Raw genomic sequence first — 18,367 nt, 5'->3', positions numbered from 1 at the left:
GTTTGTTTTGATGATAGCCGTCCTAATGTATGTGAAGTGATATTTTTTGGTGGTTTTTAATTTACACTTCCCTAATGATTAATGATTCCACTCTTTTCATGTGCTTATTAGCCATTTGTATGTCTTGTTGGGATAATGTCTATTTAAGACCTTTGCCCACTTTTTGATCAAGTTGATTCTGTTGTCATTGTTATTGTTGAGTCATAGGCCTTCTTTATATATTCTCCATTTTAACTCTTTAGAAATATGATTTCCAAATATTTTTTCATTCTTTATGTTGTCTTTTCACCTCTTGATCATCATATTCTTTGATGCCCAATTTTTATGAAGTTCATTTCTTTTTATACCTGTACTTTTGATGTCATATCCAAGACAACGTTACTGAGTTCAGTGTTTTGAAGCTTTTCTCCTATGTTTTCTTCTAAGTTTTATAGTTTTAGCTCTTACATTAAGTCTGATCCATTTTGAGAAATTTTGTATATGAGATAAGGTTGAAGCGAAAGTGAAAGTGTTAGTTTCTCAGTCATGTCCAACTCTTTGCATCCCATTGACTGTAGCCCGTCAGGCTCCTCTATCCATGGAATTCTCCAGGCAAGAATACTAGAGTGGGTACTATTCTCTTCTCCAGGGGATCTTCCCGACTCAAGGATCGAACCAGGGTCTCCTGCATTGTAGGCTAATTTTTTACCATCGGAGCCATAAGTACATTAATTTTTAAATCTTTAAAAAGTATACACAGTTATAGCTATAAATGCTTTAATTATGTCCCACTTGTTTGTATTATGGAATTATTCCATTTTCTTCTTGGGAGTTTTGTCAGTTTTTGCTTTATGTAGGTTGATACTGTATCATTTGATGTATTCAAATTTAGAATTATTGTAGCATTCTCGTGAGTTGAATTTTTGTCATAATGAAGTGAACCTCTTTGTCTGGTAATGATTTCTTTTCTAAAGCCTATTTTGTTTAATAGAAATAGGTACATCAACTCTATTTTTGTCAGTGTTTATATCCATACTCAGCTTTTCTTGAAGTTTTAATTGTCACCCTGATAAACACTGTATGTTTGGATTTTAAAAATTCATTTTGATCATCTTTTTTAAGCTAGATCATTTTAGTCTATTTACATTTGATGTGATCAGTGATAAATCAGCTTTTTATTTCCTTCCTTCTTTGTACTGTAACTATTCTGCATTCCATTTTCTCTCCTTTCTTACATTCTTTTTGATTGATAATTTAAAAAAATCAGTTCATAGTTTGTTCATGTTATTTTCTAAATTACCTAATCTATATCTGTTCTTTTAATGGTTATCCTAGAAGTTCTCCTCCCTGTATTCTATCTCCACTTCCCTAACAGTTTACTTTCCAAATAAACTACTTCTGGAGATCCTCAAATAAGGCATTTATTGTTGGGATTTAGAGTTCTAAGATCTGTGGATTAATGTGCATATTGATGATGGGAAGATATAATTGGAAGATGTTCAGTTTCCTTAATGGTAGTAGATATGGAAATCTGTGGATCAAGTCCCCTTAGTTCTCATGAGGTTTTTATGTATTTTTGGTCATTTACCACTCCTCATGCTTGAATGTTATTGTTTGGAACCCAGTGACATCCTTACCCACTCAGCAGGGAGAAGTAATTGATACATAGCTATCCTCAAACATTCTTCAAAGTTTACTGCAAGATTGGATGGACATGAAGACCAGTTTTCTGGGAACAATCTCTTAGCAGGCCTAAACTTAAGGCATGTCTAAGCATCATTTTGAAATTTGTATGCTACAGTTAAGGTTAAAATTAAACTTTTTTAAAAGTTTGGAAACAATAGAGGATTTATGAATATTGGAATTGATATGAATTCTGTGGAGAAGAGTGATTTATGAATTTTAGCATGATCAGAAGCCTTAGCTATTGATATTAACACATAAAATTATTATTCGGTTGGTACAAATGTAGTTGCGGTTTCAGACCATGAATTTTAAATCATAACTAGGCTCAAACACACGAAACAAGCAAAATAGTAACCATTACAATCAACACATTTTTGCCAATGAGAAATAGGTTTATTCCTGTAGCATAAAAATCTGTGCTTAGGGATTTGAAAAACTCTTGAAAAGTATTTTCTGCATCCTGATGGTTGTAGAAGCATTTTCCCTGCAAAAAGTTGTCAAGATGCTTGAAGAAGTGGTAGTCAGTTGGTGAGAGGTCAGGTGAATATGGAAGATGAGGCAAAACTTCTTAGCCCAATTTGTTCAACTTTTGAAGCATTGCTTGTGTAACATGGGGTTGTGCGTTGCTGTAAAGAAGAAAGATCCTTTCTGTTGACCAGTGCCTACTGTAAGCATTGCAGTTTTTGGTGCATCTCATCGATTTGCTGAGCATAATTCTCAGATGTAATGGTTTTGCTGGGATTCAGAAAGCTGTAGTGGACCAGAAAGGCAGCAGACCACCAAACAGTGACCATGACCTTTTTTTGGTGCAAGTTTGACTTTGGGAAGTTCTTTGGAGCTTCTTCTCAGTCCAGCCTACTGAGCTGGCCATTGCTGGTTGTATAAAATCCACTTTTCGTTGCACGTCACAATCCAATTGAGAAATGGTTTGTCGTTGTTGCCTAGAATAAGAGAAGATGACACTTCAAAATGACATATTTTGATTTTCGGTCGGCTCATGAGATACCTGCTTACCTAACTTTTTCACCTTTCCAGTTTGCTTCAAATGCCAAAGGAGTGGTTAATGTTGAGTTCTTCAGCAACTTCTCATGTAGTTGTAAGAGGATCTGCTTTGATGATATTCTCAGTTGGTTGTTGTCAGCTTCTGATGGCCAGCTACTGCACGCTCTTTATCTTCAAAGCTTTCGTCTCCTTTGCAAAATTTCTTGAACTGTACATTCATTAGCAGTTCCTGGGCCAAATGCGTTGTTGATGTTGTGAGTTTTCTCTGCTGCTTTACGACGCATTTTGAACTCAAATAAGAAAATTGCTCAAATTTGCTTTTTGTCTAACATCATTTCCCTAGTCTAAAATAAATACAAAATAAACATCAAGTAATAAGTCAGTAGCAGTGAAACACAAAGTGAGAAATGTGCTTTAAAATGATGTATAACCTGACCACATTTATTTAAAAATGTATTCCAATATCAAACACCAAAGTTCAGTAGTGCAACCACAATTACTTTTGCACCAACCTAATAATACCCTGTGGAGTACAAGTGTAAAAGACAACTATCCTTTTATGGAGGGCTACCCTGGTGGCTCAGATGGTAAAAAATCTGCCTGCAGTGTGGGAGACCTGGGTTTGATCCTTGAATTGGGAAGATCCCCTGGAGGAGAGCATGGCAACCTACTCCAGTATTCTTGCCTGGAGAATCCCCATGGACAGAGGAGCCTGGTAGGTTACAGTCCATGGGGTCACAAAGAGTTGGACAGGACTGAGCGACTAAGGATAGACCCTTTTATGGTGTGCTCTTTTTATAAGATAATCATGTTTATTTATTAAAGGTTCAATTGTGTAGTTTTTAGGTTCCTACTATAACCAGTGGAAATGCAAACACTCAGTGATTGTGTGAAAACTGTACCTGTTAATTTATATATACTTCAGTGGAAGGAGATAGTGCTGTATATAGGAAATATGTGCTTCTGAGCATTTAGCTCTTCAGAGTTTTTAAAGGTTCAGAAAATTTAAAAAACAAAGACTGAATCCCATGTAGTACCTTTGACAAACTGTAAAAGACGCATTGTTGTTGTTGTTCAGTTGTTGAATTGATCCGACTCTGCGACCCCCACAGACTGCAGCACGCCGGCTTCCCTGTCCTTTGCCATCGCCTGAAGTTTGCTCAAACTCATGTTCATTGAGTCAGTGATGCCATCCAACCATCTCATCCTCTGTCATCCCCTTCTCCTCATGCCCTCAATCTTTTCCAGCATCTGGGTCTTTGTCAATGAGTTGGCTCTACACATCGGATGGCCAAAGTATTGAAGCTTCAGCTTCAGCATCAGGTCCTTCCAGTGAATATTCAGGACTTATTTCCTTTAGGATTGACTAGTTTGATCTCCTTGCAGTCCAAGGGACTCTCAAGAGTCTCCTCCAGTACCACAGTTTGAAAGCATCAATTCTTTAGCACTTATCCTTCTTTATGGTCCAACTCGCACAACTGTACATAACTACTGGAAAAACCATAACTTTGACTACATGAACCTTTGTCGCCAAAATGATGTCTCTGCTTTTAAATAATCTGTTTAGGTTTGTCATAGCTTTTCTTCCAAGGAGAAAGCATCTTTTAATTTCATGGCTGCAGTCACCATCCACAGTGATTTGGAGTCCAAGAAAATAAAGTCTGTCACTATTTCCACTTTTTCCCCATCTATTGCCATGAAGTGATGGGACCAGATGCCATGATCTTAGTTTTTTGAATGTTGAGTTTTAAACCAGCTTTTTCACTCTTCCTCTTTCACCCTCATGAAGTCACTCTTTAATTCCTCTTCACTTTCTCCCATTAGAGTGGTATCATCTGCATATCTGAGGTTGTTGATATTTCTCTTGTCAGTCTTGATTCCAGCTTGTGAGTCATGCAGCCCAGCATTTTGCATGTTGTATATACTCTTCATGTAGTTAAATAAACAGGGTGACAACATATAGCCTTGATGAACTCCTTTCCCAGTTTTGAACCAGTCTGTTGGTCGGGTTCTGTTACTTCTCGACCTGCCTATAGGTTTCTCAGTAGACAGTTAAGGTGGTCTGGTATTCCCATCTCATTAAAAATTTTCCACAGTTTGTTGTGATCCACACAGTAAAGGCTTTAGCATAGTCAATGAAGCAGAAGTAGATGTTCTTCTGGAATTCCCTTGCATTTACTGTGATCCAGCAGATGTTGGCAATTTGATCTCTGGTTCCTCTGCCTTTCTAAATCCAGCTGTACATCTGGAAGTTCTCAATTCATGTGGTGTTGAAGCCTAGCGTGAAGGATTTTGAGCATTACCTGCTGATTTCACATTAGTGAAATATAAATGGAGAAGCTATAGATTGAAATGAAATTCTTAGAGGAGCAGAAAAATGAAAGAGAAAAGTGATTGGAAATAAGAAATAGAATGAAGTGCTATTAGTGCTAATCAAATAGAAGCACTGGATGTAAATATTCAACAAACGAATCAAGATGGAAGAGCATAGGAAATACGTGTCTTGGCACAGGCTTGATAATGCAAGATGTTACACCAGTATTAAACACTGAATCCAGGTGCTAGGTGATATAACTATTACCTGTTATGAGAATGCATACAAGGAAATTTACAGAAAACATAAAAGCACAGACACCTGTATGAGAGTGCAACTTTCCAGGAGAATTTGTATCATGGCATGCTAATACTAAGCAATAATCTTGAAACGGTCCAGTGGTTTTCAAGTATTAATAATACGTAGGCAGATAAATAAAATACATCAATGTCTAACTTATAACTATTAAGATCTGCTGGAGCAAATAGTTCCGTAGCAAGTTTAATTATCTCTGATTATGGTCTTAGTAAAGAGAGATCATCTTACATAAAAAAGACACAATCACTTGGACAATGAAGTTGTAAATAATTACAATTAAAAATTGTACTTTAAAAATTATTTTAAAAAAATAAAAAAATTATTTACTACTTTAAAAATTTATTTAAAAAATTTAAAAATTTACTTTAAAAATTATTCTTTAAAAATTTAAAGCAAATTAAAAAAAAATTTAATTCTACTTTAAAAATTATTCTTCCTTACCGAAACATTAGCCTTTGTTTTAGAGAAAGCATGAATGTTTTTAGATAAAAAACCAATTTTAAAAATCTCATTCATTAGTGTTAAGTGTCAGACATTTTCTTTCATTTCAGATCCCCTGTTCTTAATACACAGATTGTCAGGAGCTTGGGACATGAATTTGTACAACTTACAAATTAAATTTCAGAGCTCTTGAGAGAAATTGTGACTTGGGCTTGGGAGGATAGGGAAATCTTATCAGCTGGAAAAATGGATTTCACTGTATAGCAATGGTAAAATCCCTTATCTTGGATATGTGTCTTGAATTTTTACTTAAGAAAATAGAAATATATTTTTATTCAGAAAAAAGCATACTGCAAGTATACAGCTTCTTCCTACAAATTCCTGCCTTTTTGTTAGAGATAAAAAAGCAGATTTTCTAGTTTAACTTTTTGAGGGCAATTTGAATAGTTTCCATCTTGGAAATTATGCAATTTCATATTAAATAGCCAGTGGTGAGGTGGTCGCAGGGAAGTATTCAGTTCATTCAGCATCATCAGATTGATTTGACAAAAGGGATTCTTTTAACTGTGTGGAAAACATTTTTCTCCCTTTATCCTTTGGCAGAGGCAGACATTGTCTGTGGTTTCCCCACAGAAGTTTGGGTGGGTAGACTTGGGATGTGTAAATAGAAACAGCAGACAGATTGCCTCTGACAGTTGGAAGGACCCACTGAGAATTTTAGAATGAGCCTGTTGACCCTGATGATGTGGTATGGGATGGGGTTGTTAGAGAGATTTGAGAGAAGAATTAAGCAATTTGAATGTAAATGAGGAATGCAAATACTCAGAATAAAATGATAATTTATCCTTAAGAAAATAAGCCAAAATTTTTAGGTTGAGTCCCTGAAAAATTTTGCTTTTGTTAACAGATAAAAACAAAAGTTACTTTTCATATTCAGCTTTCACTTCCTTTTGTGACATGTCATCAGTGATTTGTGATGTGGATGAGTGCTTGATCTGTTTCTCAGTGAATAAGATATGTGAACTTGGGCAAGAAATTTAATCTCTCTTTGCCTCAGTTTCCTCATCTATAAAATAGGATTGTGGATATTGAGACATCAAAAGAACTAATGGTTGTTGTTGGCATAGAATAAGCACTGTGTAAGTGTTAGCTGCTATAATCATCATCATCATTTTTGTATCAAGAGATTGAGAAAGCCTGTTGAGGATGAAGTTGTGTCTTCCTCTAATAACCTCAGTATATTTGATGTATTTTTATAGAAATGAATCAAGAATGAATTGTTCAGTATTTAACATAAGTTGTAATATGTTCATGTTACCTTTTAAAAATCAACTTTTGAAACATATACATATTTTCTTAACTTTTTTCCTAATTAAAACATGAGCCAATAAATGTCACATAAAAAAAATAGTCACATGGGACCATTTAGTGTTGGGGCAAAAAACTGTACACACCCCAGTGGTCCCTAAGGGCGTTATTATATTACAAATCTATATAGCAGTTCTTAATGGTAGGCAGCCCCCCGGTCATCCAGATTTTAGGATGTGCTTTCAAAATGACATGGAAGTGTATATTTGTTTTTGAAAAAAAAATCTCCATCATGAGTACATATAGCAAATCTGGGCACTTAAAATTCCCCTGTGATTTTAGCAAGCTCTGTCAGGTTTAGTGTATTCTTACGTGCATTGAAATTAAAGGTTTGTGTATTTTTTTCACAGCCTTGAAGTTAGCATGAGAGAAACAGAGCTCTTAATCTTTGTTCCCGATTTCCATACTCTTCTTTTGTAGTATTGTCAGTACATAATGTGTGATAGGCCAGTGATGGCTTGAAGTATTGTCTTTGTTTTTGTTTTGTTTAACCTGTGCAATTGGTCAGGTTTATGTTGTGGTGGTGGTGGTAAGATTGTTTTGTTTTCTTGTTTAATAAACTGCTATTGAGCCAACAAATTCTCTTACCTGTGAAGAATAAAGTGGAAGATGGATGATATTTAAGATTTTTGTATGAAACTACTGAAGTTTACTAATTTAGAACTCTTAGAAGTAATAGCAGACAATCTCCCTATTTAGAGATGGGCCAAGAACTGCACAGTAGGTATTCAGGTAAATGTATTTTGAATGACAAATAAATGAATCACATCTCAGTTCAGTCACTCAGTCGTGTCTGACTCTTTGCGACCCCATGAATCGCAGCACGCCAGGCCTCCCTGTCCATCACTGACTCCCAGAGTTTACCCAAACTCATGTCCATCGAGTCGGTGATGCCATCCAACCATCTCATCTCCTGTCATCCCCTTCTCCTCCTGCCCCCAATCCTTCCCAGCATCAGGGCCTTTTCCAATGAGTCAACTCTTCGCATCAGGTGGCCAAAGTATTGGAGTTTCAGCTTCAATTTCAGTCCTTCCAAAGAACACCTAGGACTGATCTCCTTTAGGATGGACTGGTTGGATCTCCTTGCAGTCCAAGGGACTCTCAAGAGTCTTCAACACCATAGTTCAAAAGCATCAATTCTTCGGCGCTCAGCTTTCTTCACAGTCCAGCTCTCATATCCATACATGACTATTGGAAAAACCATAACCTTGGCTAGTTGGCCCTTTGTTGGCAAAGTAATGTCTCTGCTTTTTAATATGCTATCTAGGTTGGTCATAACTTTCCTTCCAAGGAGTAAACGTCTTTTAATTTCATGGCTGCAATCACCATCTGCAGTGATTTTGGAGCCCCCCAAAATAAAGTCTCTCACTGTTTCCACTGTTTCCCCATCTATTTGCCATGAAGTGATGGGACCAGATTCCATTATTTTAGTTTTCTGAATGTTGAGCTTTAAGCCAGCTTTTTCACTCTCCTCTTTCACTTTCATCAAGAGGCTGTTTAGTTCCTCTTCACTTTCTACCATAAGGGTGGTGTCATCTGCGTATCTGAGGTTATCGATATTTCTCCCGGCAATCTTGATTCCAGCTTGTGCTTCCTCCAGCCCAGTGTTTCTCATGATGCATACAAGTTAAATAAGCAGGGTGACAATATACAGCCTTGATGTACTCCTTTTCCTATTTGGAACCAGTCTGTTGTTCCATGTCCAGTTCTAACTGTTGCTTCCTGACCTGCATACAGGTTTCTCAAGAGACAGATCAGATGGTCTGGTATTCCCATCTCTTTCAGAATTTCCCACAGTTTATTGTGATCCACATAGTCAAAGGCTTTGGCATAGTCAATAGAGCAGAAATAGATGTTTTTCTGGAACTCTCTTGCTTTTTCGATGATCCAGCGGATATTGGCAGTTTGATCTCTGGTTCCTCTCCCTTTTCTGAAACCAGCTTGAACATCTGGAAGTTCAAATTCACGTATTGCTGAAGCCTGGCTGTGACCATTTTCAGAAGAATGCAGTAGCTCTTGCACTTTCCTTCTCAGGAGCAAGGAAACCTTTCCTGGAGGCCTCTATCCCAGATGTTTCCTTGTGTCTCCTTGGCCAGGATACAGTTATGGTTGTAACTTTACTCCAGTTAAGAGGTGTGGGATTACCCTCATAGACTTAGCTGTAATAAGTGTTTTGGGTAAACCACAAGGATGACTGTACTGGATATAAAAATAATACATTTCCTTTTATCTTAGGAAATTTAGAAAATAACGAGAAGTATAATTAAGCAAATAAAATCACCACACAGAGATAACTATTGTTAACATTGCAGTGTATAGCTTTTCTGTTTTTTGTTGCATATGAATATATTTGTGTATATGAAATTGCAGTCATCCTGTGTATAGTATTTTATAGTCTTAAACTTAGCCATCTAACACAAGCATTTTTCCATGCCACTCTAAAATTAGACAGGAGTTCGTTGGGACTTTTATCCGGCTATATTACGAATTAGTCGGTTGCTTGTTGGAAATTTAGATAACAGTTTTTTTGCTGTTGTATGCAGTGAACATCCTTATATATCACTCATTGTGTACATCTCTGGTAATTTCCTTAGGTTCTGTTCCTAGAAGTGGGTTTATAGGTGAAAGGGCGTAAACACTTTCAAAGCTTTTGGCATACTTTTCCTATTATCCTCCAAAAAACTTGTACAAGTTACACTCCCATAAACCTGTAAATGAGTGGCTAGTTAACTGTATTCTTGCCAGCACTGGAAATTACTTTTAATTTTATAGGCAAAAATTGGTATTCTTTTGTTTTACTATGATTTTGTTTTTTTTCTGTTTTTTGGATTACCACTATTATTGAATACTTTTTCATTTAATCAGCAGTCCAGATATCAGTTGATAAAAGAATAAATATGTGTTTTTTGATGTGATCTTCTTAACATGGCATCATTTTTACTTTTTAATTATGATATACATAAAAGAACATAATGTTAAGGGTAAGTGTAAAACTTCATAGAATTTATAACATTCTACTTTATGTTTACTTAAAATATTTATTTAATTTATAATATTATACTAATTTTAAATTATAGTTTCTCTGAGCCAACTCTGATTGGGTGAATTATTCCATCATAGTTGTAACCTTCCTGAAGTTCCTAATTACATATAAATTTCATCTTTGATACTGAGTAAAAAATAGTTTCTTTTCAAATTCTTTCATGTTATTTAGTAGATGTCTGTGATTTTTATTCACAATTCTTTGCTTTAACAACATAGCATTTTCTTTATCTTCACTTTCTCTCAGGTATAAAAAACCTTTGTTATATTGGAAGAATTTTAAAATGTCTTTTTAAGCTTTCCTCCTTACATCTTAGATTAGATTCTTTTTTCTTTTTCTTCTTTTTATTGTATGAGTGTGTTTGTGTGTGTGTGTAGGAGTAATCACAGAGCTCAAGTAAATGATATTTTCCTGTGTTATTTACTAGCAGTTACAGCTACTGCATATTGTCAACATTTGTCTCATTTAATCTACTTTTTGGTTCTAGGTGGTTGGTATCATTACCCTTTTCTTTTAAAGAGAGATGAAATATTTTGAGCCACACAGATAATAGTGGTAGAGCTAGCTTGGAACCTAGTTTCCTAGTGATGTGTTTGGATTTCACGTTATGAACTGTACTGTGTTTGGTCTTACATATTAAAAGAGACTGAACTGAAGTTTTCAAGTTATCTTGAGAAATTTACAGTTTAGTTAAATTTGGTTCTCACTCTCAAGTAGACTCTTCTCCCAATTATTTGCAGCTAGAAAAATAAAAGGCCCGAAATATAATTTAATATAACCAATAAGAACCATAGCACTTTTACAGTCATTTTTGTTGTAAACTAGTGTTTATACAACCCATGACTTGATAGCAGACCAAACCATCTTATATTACCATATTTTGAATGTAGCAGGAACTGGCTTAGGAAAATTTTGAAATCTCTGACTCTAATATTTGTGGTGTAGTAAAACAAACAACTCTGTGTCTCTTAGGTTTGTGTGGTGCAGCCTGTCCAAGGTACTGATGTGTATTCTCACTGTTGACTCCCTAGGTTTCAGGAGTGCGTTTGCTGACAGGCATTTAAATTCACCAGGAGAGATTATTTCTACCTAGTGGAGAAATCTTGGAGAAAGATAATATCATTGTTTTATTGGAAATGCCATAACTAATGATAGTAGCTAACATTTTTTGAGTGCTTACAATGTGCCAGGCACAAGTCTAAGTGCTTTCTAGATAGTAATACATTTTATTATTCACAGTAATTCCTAGGTTTTCCCCCATTTAAAGATGCAGAAACTGAGGCATGAGGAGGTTAAATAATTTCCCAAGGTCATAGGGCAAAGTGAGAATTCAAACCCTGGCAGTCTACCTCCAGAGGCAGCCTCTTTAATTACTCTGTTATACTGACATTTATTAGATGAAGAGAGAGAGGGTAGATTCATAAGTAGCTGTTCACGTTTTTGGAAAAGGTTAACCTTATTTCTAGTGGCAGCTCAGAATCAGTTCAGTTCAGTCACTCAGTTGTGTCCAACTCTTTGCGACCCCATAGACTGTAGCACGCCAGGCTTCCCTGTTCATCACCAACTCCCAGAGATTACTCAAACTCATGTCCATTGAGTCGGTGATGCCATCCAACCATCTCATCCTCTGTTGTCCCTTTCTCTGCCTGCCTTCAATCTTTCCCATCATCAGGGTCTTTTCTAATGAGTCTGTTCTTTGCATTAGGTGGCCAAAGTATTGGAGCTTCAGCATCAGTCCTTCCAATGAATATTCAGACCTGATTTCCTTTAGGATGGACTGGTTGTATCTGCTTGCAGTCCCAGGGACTCTCAAGAGTCTTCTCCAACACCACAGTTCAAAAGCATCAATTTTTCAGTGCTCAGCTTTCTTTATGGTCCAACTCTCACATCCATACATGACTACTGGAAAAACAATGGCTTTGACTAGACGGACCTTTGTTGGCAAAGGAATGTCTCTGCTTTTTAATATGCTCTCTAAGTTTGTCATAGCTTTTCTTCCAAGGAACAAGTGTCTCTTAATTTCATGGCTGCAGTCGCCATCTGCAGTGGTTTAAGACAAGATGATAGAGTAGCTATTGCCATTCATTAAATTCTTAACTCATAAAAATGAGTTGTTTTATACCTAATATTATTGTGGAACCCAGTGAATGTTTAGATAAACTTGCACTTCCAGTAAGTAGTTTTCTGGAAAGATAGTGTTTAAAACAAAATGTAAAGAGTGGGTTCAGAATCAATGTGACAGTCACAGAATGATCGAGTGATCTTGTTAACGCTCTATAATAAATATTGCAGACCATGCCTTATTGATTGTATACTCTGTGCTTTATAACTGTATCTTCCAGAAATGGCAGGCTGAATAATTTGGAATTGCCCAGGGTGGCTGTAGGCAGAATTTGTGTTTGACATCTTCTCATTTCACCCATCATTGACTGGGACATTTGTCTGTTCTTCTTTTCCCTGTTTCAGCATCCTTCTTTTCCCTGTTTCAGCATCCCTGAGACATGGACATTAATGTTTAAGAGTATGTTTCATCTTCTCAGGGTATTTGCATTTAATAGAAACTCAAAAGCCATGCTGCAGAATTACTTCCACTGTTTGCCTCATTCCTTGATGAGGCTCAGGAGATTTCTTCTTCATATCATCATTTCTCTTCCAGCAATCTATCTTGCTGTCAAGTCGAGACGTCAAGAAGGAGGCAATGAATAGGGTGAACAGTAGATGGAGAAAAGTCTAAAGGAGATGGGAAGGCATATGAGTAGATCATGGGTGGGAAAAGCAAGGGATCCCAGAGAACTCAACAGAAGCAGGAAAGAATAATGCTCCATTTGGAAATGAGGCAAGTATGGGAAGTTGAAGATATTTAGGACAGATAGTTCAAAAATGAAGAAACTTCTCCTGACCGAGTATGATACAGTGAAACAAGAATATAGATATGTGATAAAGGTAAGATTCTGCAACAAAAATGCATATAATATAAGATTATGCATTTATTTTTTTATGAATTATCTTTTGAATTATTCCTGGTTCACAATTGATTAAAACAATGTAAACATTTTATAAATTTTGAAATTATTAAATGTAAAAGTAAAATTTTATGTGAATTGCTGCTGTTAAGGAGAGTAGGAGGTGGTGGTGATATTTTTGGTGAGTGCCTTCAGAAATGTTATCAGTGCTCATCTTTTGAATGATCTCTTTGTTTTGCTGTATAAAAGCTTTTTCATTTGATGGAGTCCCAGTTATTTTTGCTTTGGTTTCCTTTGCCTGAGGAGATATATTAAAAAATATATATTCCTGAAGACCACTGTTTTCTTCTAGGAGTTTTATGATTTCAGATCTTACATTTAAGGCTTTAATCCATTTTGAGTTGATTTTTGTATATAGTGTGAGAGTAATCCAGTTTGATTCTTTTGCATGTAGTTGTCCAGTTTTCCCAACACTATTTATTAATGAGGGTGTTTTTTTCCCATTGTATTGTTTTACTTCTTTTGTTGTAGCTTAATTGACCATATAAATATGGGTTCACTTCTGGGCTCTGTTTTTTGTTCCATTGATCTATGTGTCTGTTTTTGTGCCAATACCATACTCCTTTGATTATTGTAGATTTGTAGTATAGTTTTAAATCAGGGTATGTGATTCCTCCAGCTTTATTGTTCTTTCTCAAATTTGTTTTGTGCTATTTAAAGTCTTTTTGTTTCTACGCAAATTTTGGAATTATTTGTTTCAGTACTAAGTCCGATGCTGTAAAGAGCAATATTGCATAGGAACCTGGAATGTTAGGTCCATGAATCAAAGCAAACTGGAAGTGGTCAAACAGGAGATGGCAAGAGTGAACGTCGACATTCTAGGAATCAGCGAACTAAGATAGATTGGAATGGGTGAATTTAACTCAGATGACCATTATATCTACCACTGTGGGCAAGAATCCCTTAAAAGAAATGGAGTAGCCATCATGGTCAACAAAAGAGTCCAAAATGCAGTACTTGGATGCAATCTCAAAAACGACAGAATGATCTCTGTTCGTTTCCAAGGCAAACCATTCAATATCACGGTAATCCAAGTCTATGCCCTGACCAGTAACACCGAAGAAGCTGAAGTTGAACGGTTCTATGAAGACCTACAAGACCTTCTAGAACTAACACCCAAAAAAGATGTCCTTTTCATTATAGGGGACTGGAATGCAAAAGCAGGAAGTCAAGAAACACCTGGTGTAACAGGCAAGTTTGGCCTTGGAGTACAGAATGAAGCAGGGCAAAGGCTAATAGAGTTTTGCCACGAGAACGCACTGGTAATAGCAAACACCCTCTTCCAACAACACAAGAGAAGACTCTACACGTGGACATCACCAGATGGTCAACACCGAAATCAGATTGATTATATTCTTTGCAGCCAAAGATGGAGAAGCTCTATACAGTCAGCAAAAACAAGACCGGGAGCAGACTGTGGCTCAGATCATGAACTGCTTATTGCCAAATTCAGACATAAATTGAAGAAAGTAGGGAAAACCACTAGACCATTCAGGTATGACCTAGATCAAATCCCTTATGAGTATACAGTGGAAGTGACAAATAGTTTTAAGGGACTAGACCTGATAGAGTGCCTGATGAACTATGGATGGAGGTTCGTGACATTGTACAGGAGACAGGGATCAAGAAATTCCCCATGGAAAAGAAATGCAAAAAAGCAAAATGGCTGTCTGAGGAGGCCTTACAGATAGCTGGGAAGAGAAGAGAAGCGAAAAGCAATGGAGAAAGGGAAAGATATTCCCATCTGGATAAAGAGTTCCAAAGAATAGCAAGGAGAGATAAGAAAGCCTTCATCAGCGATCAGTGCAAAGAAATAGAGGAAAACAACAGATTGGGAACGACTAGAGATCTCTTCAAGAAAATTAGAGATACCAAAGGAACATTTCATGCAAAGATAGGCTTGATAAAGGACAGAAATTGTATGGACCTAACAGAAGCAGAAGATATTAAGAAGAGGTGGCAAGAATACACAGAAGAATTGTATAAAAAAGATCTTCACGACCCAGATAATCACGATGGTGTGATCACTCACCTAGAGCCACACATCCTGGAATGTGAAGTCAAGTGGGCCTTAGAAAGCATCACTATGAACAAAGCTAGTGGAGGTGATGGAATTCCAGTTGAGCTATTTCAAATCCTCAAAGGTGATGCTGTGAACGTGCTGCACTCAATATGCCAGCAAATTTGGAAAACTCAGGAGTGGCCACAGGACTGGAAAAGGTCAGTTTTCGTTCCAATCCCAAAGAAAGGCAATGCCAAAGAATGCTCAAACTACCGCACAATTGTACTCATCTCACATGCTAGTAAAGCAATGCTCAAAATTCTCCAAGCCAGGCTTCAGCAATACGTGAACCGTGAACTTCCAGATGTTCAAGCTGGTTTCAGAAAAGGCAGAGGAACCAGAGATCAAATTGCCAATATCCGCTGGATCATCGAAAAAGCAAGAGAGTTCCAGAAAAACATCTATTTCTGCTTTATTGACTATGCCAAAGCCTTTGACTGTGTGGATCACAATAAACTGTGGAAAATTCTGAAAGAGATGGGAGTACCAGACCATCTGACCTGTCTCTTGAGAAACCTGTATGCAGGTCAGGAAGCAACAGTTAGAACTGGACATGGAACAACAGACTGGTTCCAAATAGGAAAAGGAGTACGTCAAGGCTGTATATTGTCGCCCTGCTTATTTACCTTATATGCAGAGTACATCATGAGAAATGCTGGGCTGGAAGAAACACAAGCTGGAATCAAGATTGCCGGGAGAAATATCAATAACCTCATATATGCGGATGACACCACCCTTATGGCAGAGAGTGAAGAAGAACTAAATAGCCTCTTGATGAAGGTGAAGGAGGAGAGTGAAAAAGTTGGCTTAAAGCTCAACGTTCAGAAAACTAAGATCATGGCATCTGGTCCCATCACTCCATGGGAAATAGATGGGGAAACAGTGGAAACAGTGTCAGACTTTATTTTTTTTGGGCTCCGGAATCACTGCTGATGGTGATTGCAGCCGTGAAATTAAAAGACACTTGCTCCTTGGAAGGAAGGTTATGGCCAACCTAGATAGCATATTTAAAAGCAGAGACATTACTTTGCCAACAAAAGTCCGTCTAGTCAAGGCTATGGTTTTTCCAGTGGTCACGTATGGATATGAGAGTTGGACGGTGAAGAAAGCTGAGCGCCGAAGAATTGATGCTTTTGAACTGTGGTGTTGGAGAAGACTCTTGAGAGTCCCTTGGACTGCAAGGAGATCCAATCAATCCATCCTAAAAGAGATCAATCCTGGGTGTTCATTGGAAGGTGTGATGTTGAAGCTGAAACTCCGATACTTTGGCCACCTCATGCGAAGGGTTGACTCATTGGAAAAGGCCCTAATCCTGGGTAGGATTGGGAGCGGGAGGAGAAGGGGACGATAGAGGATGAGATGGTTGGATGGCATCACCGACTTGATGGACATGGTTTTGGGTGGACTCCGGGAGTTGGTGATGGACAGAGAGGCCTGGCGTGCTGCAATTCATGGGGTCGCAAAAAGTCGGACACGACTGAGCGACTGAACTGAACTGAAGATGCCATTGGTGTTTTGAAAGGAATTGCATTGAATCTGTATTCCTTTTGTAGTATGGTCATTTTAACAATATTAATTCTTTAATCCATGAACATGGTATACCTTTCCATTTCTTTGTACCATCTTCAATTTCTTTCAACAGTGTCATAATTTTTCACATAGGTCTTTTACTTCTTGGTTAGATTTAATCCTAGGTATTTTGTTCTTTTTGATACAATTATAAGTGGGATTGTTTCCTTTCCCCCCCACCCCACCTCCCACCACTGCCAGGCATTTTATTTGTATGTATTACATCTCTCGAGAAAAAAAATCCGAGGATTTTCCTTCCTATGTGTTTTCATCTTGCTTTTTCATGGTTCATGATGCCAGCTGAAGTTGTCAGTACAATGAAATCAAACTGATGGGATGGGAGCAGGTTATTGTGCCATTTTTCTAGATGTTAATCTGAGCCTGATCACTCCACACTTATTTAGCCTGCCTGTGAGGTTCACAACAATTTTCCCAGCTTTGTGATGATCTATAATTTCAAATTCACCAATGTAACCATGCTTCACCATCACAGTTAGAAACCTGATGATGACGTTGGAGCACAGCCTAATAAGCACCTGGCATTTGCCTCTCTTTTCAGCATTGTTGATACTCTTGAGGGCATCAGCCAGGACATTCACATTTTTTCACTCTCCTCTTTCACCCTCATCAAGAGTTTTTTTAGTTTCCTCTTTGCTTTCTGCCATTAGAGTAGTATCATCTGCATTTCTGAGGTTGTTGATATTTCTCCCAGCAATGTTGATTCAAGTTTGTGAATCATCCAGCCTGGCTTTTAGCTTGATGTACTCTGCATAGAAGTACATAAGCAGGGTGGCAAAATAGACAGCCTTGACATACTCCCTTCCCAGTTTTGAACCAGTCCGTTGTTCCATGCTTGGTTCTAACCGTTGCTTCTTTTGCCTGCATACAGGTGTCTCAGGAGGCAGGTAAGGTGGTCTGATATTCATTCCCATCTTTATAAGAATTTTTCACGGTTTTTTTGTGGTCTACACTGTCAAAAGCTTTAGTGTAGTCAATGGAGCAGAAGTAGATGTTTCTTTGGAATTCCTTTGCTTTTTTTAATGATCCAACGGATGTTGGTAATTTGATCTCTGGTTCCTCTGCCTTTTCTAAATCCATCTTGTACTTCTGGAAGTTCTTGGTTCATGTACTGTTGAAGCCTAGCTTGAAGGATTTTGACCATTACGTTGCTAGCATGCGAAATGGGTGCAATTGTGTGGCATTTGGAACATTCTTTGGCATTGCCTTTCTTTGGGATTGGAATGAAAATTGACCTTTTCAAGTCCTGTGGCCACTGTTGAGTTTTCCAAATTTGCTGGCACATTGAATGCAGCACTTAGCAGCAGCATCTTTTAGGATTTGAGATAACTTGGCTGGGACTCCATCACCTCCACTAGCTTTGTTCATGGTAATGCTTCCTAAGGCCAAAGGTTACAACAATTCTTCTTAAGCTAGTGAAAATTTTCAAGATTTTTACCCATAGTTGTTAAGCAAATAGACTCATATTCTTTCTTTGATTTTTTTTTTTTATTTTTTATCTTAACCAGATAGATATGGTTAAACTTTTTTTTGGTTTTTATTTT

The 18,367-nt window shown here is 37.3% G+C and overlaps 1 protein-coding gene and 1 pseudogene across 18 annotated transcripts in view; one reads left to right on the top strand and one right to left on the bottom strand.

Annotated features, from left to right (window-relative positions):
- Positions 1 to 18,367, top strand: part of FANCC (FA complementation group C) — a 303,173-nt gene that overhangs the window by 39,974 nt on the left and 244,832 nt on the right. The window lies entirely within an intron of this gene.
- On the bottom strand, positions 16,954 to 17,407 carry LOC145516420 (small ribosomal subunit protein uS8 pseudogene; annotated as a pseudogene).

The sequence above is a fragment of the Giraffa tippelskirchi genome, chromosome 1, assembly GCF_054371585.1.
Source record: "Giraffa tippelskirchi isolate mGirTip1 chromosome 1, T2T-mGirTip1v1.2.pri, whole genome shotgun sequence".
NCBI classification, from domain to species: domain Eukaryota; kingdom Metazoa; phylum Chordata; class Mammalia; order Artiodactyla; family Giraffidae; genus Giraffa; species Giraffa tippelskirchi.
The sequence above is the reverse complement of the archived record's forward strand: the minus strand, read 5'-3'. Positions and strand labels throughout refer to the sequence as shown.